Raw genomic sequence first — 3,766 nt, 5'->3', positions numbered from 1 at the left:
CATAGAATGAATTTGGGAGTGCTCCCTCTTTTTCTATTTCCTAAAATAAATTGAAGAGTATTGGTATTAGTTCTTCTTTAAAGGTCTTGTAGAACTCTGCTGTGTATCCATCTGGTCCTGGGCTTTTCTTGGTTGGTAATCTTTTGATGGCTTCTTCTATTTCCGCACTTGATATTTGTCTGTTTAAGTTGTATTTATCTTCTTGACTCAACCTGGGCATATCATATGACTTAAGACATTTGTCAATGCCTTCATGTCTTATATTTTATTGGAGTATAATTTTTCAAAATAATTTCTAATCATCCTCTGTATTTCTGTAGTGTCATTTGTGATATTACATTTTTCATCACGTATGATGATAATTTGAATTCTATCTCTCCTTCTTTTCATTAGCCTGGCTAAGGGTCTGTATATTTTATTTATTTTTTCAAAGAACCAACTTTTTGTTTTGTCAATTTTTTTCAGTTGTTTCTTTTGTTTTGATTTCATTGATTTCAGCTCTAATTTTAATTATTTCTTGCCTTTTACTGCTTTTGATGCTGGTTTGTTCTTCTTTTTCATGGGCTTTGAGATGTACTGTGAGGTCATTTATTTGTTGACTTTTTTGTCTTTTAAGGAATAAACTCCATGCAATGAATTTTCCTCTTAGTACTGTTTTCATAGTGTCCCAGAGATTTTGATATGTTGTGTCTATGTTCTCATTTACCTCTAGGAATTTTTTAATTTCCTCCTTGATGTCTTCTGTGACCCATTGTTCATTCAGTAGCATATTGTTTAGTCACCAGGTGATGGAGGAATTTTTATTTTTTTATTTTGTCGTTGATTTCCAATTTCATTCCATTATGACCTGATAAAATTAATGGTAGTATCTCTACTTTTTATATTTGCTAAGAGTTGCTTTTTGGCATAGTATATAGTCTATTTTAGAGAAGGATCCATGTGCTGCTGAGAAGAAAGTGTATCTTCTTGATGCAGTTTGAAATATTTTATATATGTCAGTTAAGTCTAAGTTATTGATTGTGTTATGAAGTCCTAGAGTTTCTTTATTGAAATTTTGTTTGGAAGATCTCTCCAGTGGTGAGATATGTGTGTTAAAGTCACCTATGATTATTGTGTTGTGGTCAGTTTGACTCTTGAACTTAAGAAGAGTTTGTTTGATGAACATAGCTGCACCAATGTTTGGGGCATATATATTTATGATTGTTATGTCTTGTTGGTGTATGGTTCCCTTGAGCAGTATGGAATGTCCATCTTTATCCCTTTTGATTAACTTTGGCTTGAAGTTTACTTTATTTGACATAAGTATGGAAACCCCTGCTTGCTTCCACTGTCCATGTGAGTGGGCTTTAAGATGTAGTGTGATTTGTCCCAACCTTTCACCTTCAGTCTGTAAATGTCTTTTTCTATCAGATGAGTCTCCTGGAGGCAGCATATTGTCAGGTCTTTTTTTTTTTTAAATCCAATATGCTAGCCTATGTCTTTTGATTAGTGAGTTTAAGTTAAGTTTAATTTAGGGTTATGATTGAGACATGGTTTGTATTTCCAGCCATATTTGTTTATTTCTGTTATTTTACTGGAATTGATTTTTCTTAGATTAGTTTTTCCTTTAGTGTACTATCTCCCTCTGCTCATTTTTATTGCTGCTTTTCATTTCCTCTTCATGAAATAATTTGCCAAGGATATTCTATAGTACTGGTTTTCTGGCTATAAATTTTTGTAACTTTTGTTTATCATGGAAGGTTTTTATTTCATTATCAAATATGAAGCTTTATTTTGCTGGATTCAAGATTCTTGGTTGGCACCCATTATCTTTCAGAGCTTGATATATGTTTTGTCCAGAATCTTCTAGCTTTCAGAGCCTGTGTTGAAAAATCTGCCATTATCCTAATTGGTTTTCCCTTATATGTAATATGATTCTTTTCTCTTATGGCTTTTAAAGTTCTCTCCTTGTTCTGTATGTTGGGCATTTTCATTATAATGTGCCTTGGTGTGGGTCTGTTGTTATTTTGTACATTTGGCATCCTGTAGGCTTCTTGAATTTGGATTTCCAATTCGTTATGCATGTTTGGAAAGTGTTCTGATATTATTTCATTGAATAGATGGTTTATTCCTTTGGTTTGGACCTCTATGCCTTTCTCTATCCCAATTACTCTTAAATTTGGTCTTTTTATGCTATCCCATATTTGTTGAATTTTCTGCTCATGTTTTCTTATCATTTCTGCTGTGTGGTATATGTTTATTTCAAGATGATTTATTTCATCTCATTGTCTGATGTCCTGTCTTCTCAGTGGTCTACTCTGTTGGTGATTCTTTCATTTGAGTTTTTAATTTGGTTTATTATTTCTTTTTTCTTAAGAGAGAGAGAGAGAGAGAGAAAGAGAGAATTTTTTTAATATTTATTTATTTTTTTTTTAGTTTTCGGCGAACACAACATCTTTGTTTGTATGTGGTGCTGAGGATCAAACTCGGGCCACACGCATGCCAGGCGAGCGCGCTACCACTTGAGCCACATCCCCAGCCCCGGTTTATTATTTCTTTTTTTTTTTAATTTTTTTTCTTATTTTTTTTTACAAGACAGTCTGCTTTTTATTTGTTGTTCACAACATTACAAAGCTCTTGACATATCATATTTCATACATTAGATTGAAGTGGGTTATGAACTCCCAATTTTTACCCCAAATGCAGATTGCAGAATCACGTCGGTTACACATCCACAATTTTACATAATTCCCTATTAGTAACTGTTGTATTCTGCTACCTTTCCTATCCCCTACTATCCCCCCTCCCCTCCCCTCCCATCTTCTCTCTCTACCCCATCTACTGTAATTCATTTCTCTCCTTGTTTATTTTCCCATTCCTCTCACAACCTCTTATATGTAATTTTGTATAGCAATTTCCCTTTTCTCTCCCTTTCCCTCCCATCTCATGTCTCTGTTTAATGTTAATCTTTTCTTCCTGCTCTTCCTCCCTGCTCTGTTCATAGTTGCTCTCATTATATCAAAGAAGACACCCAAGAATGTTGAGCCAAGATTGCAGCAGTCTGCTCTCAGCACCCGAGTGTCTGGTGAGGTGTGGGGAGCTGGGCAATGGCATTGTGCTGTGGGTAGGTAGTAGCCATGTGACCTGCATGGGAGCAGAGGGAAGTCTTGGTGGTCTGCAGATGTGTTGACAGGTGATTCTGCTAAGGTGCTCGCTGAGTCTTGCTTGGACTGGAACTTTGGGCTTTGGGTCCTGCTCAAACACTGAGGCCTGGAGCCTTGCACAGGGTCACAGCGCTGGTGATTTCTGCAGACAGCAGCTGGATAGGGGTCCTCTAACACTCTCAGAGATGCAGTATTCCAACTAGGTGAGATCTGGATCACAGAGCAACACAGAATGCTGCTTCCCAATGGTCTGCCATCATGAAATCCCTTCCTAGCCCTCTTGATATTAGGGTCTGAACTGAGAAATCAGAAGCGAGCCTTGTTGGTTTGCCTCTAAAGATGAACTGATATTTCTCACTTGTGGCTTTTAATATTCTTTCCTTATTTTCTGTGCTTGGAATTTGATTGTGATATGCCTTTTCAAGCTTCTCATTTGACTAGGTCTATTTGGAGTTTTGCAATTCTTCTGTATGGGAATATCTGTCTCATTTCTGATATGGGAAAAGTTTCCCATAACTATTTCATTGAAAATATTCTTCATGCCTTTAGTTTGTATCTCCATGTTTCCTTTAGCCCAGTGATTCTCAGATTTGTTATTTTGTTATTGTGTTCCCCAGTCCTAT

This window comes from Spermophilus citellus, assembly GCF_964194105.1.
Source record: "Spermophilus citellus genome assembly, chromosome: 18".
NCBI lineage: Eukaryota > Metazoa > Chordata > Mammalia > Rodentia > Sciuridae > Spermophilus > Spermophilus citellus.
Note: the sequence above shows the minus strand (reverse complement) of the source record.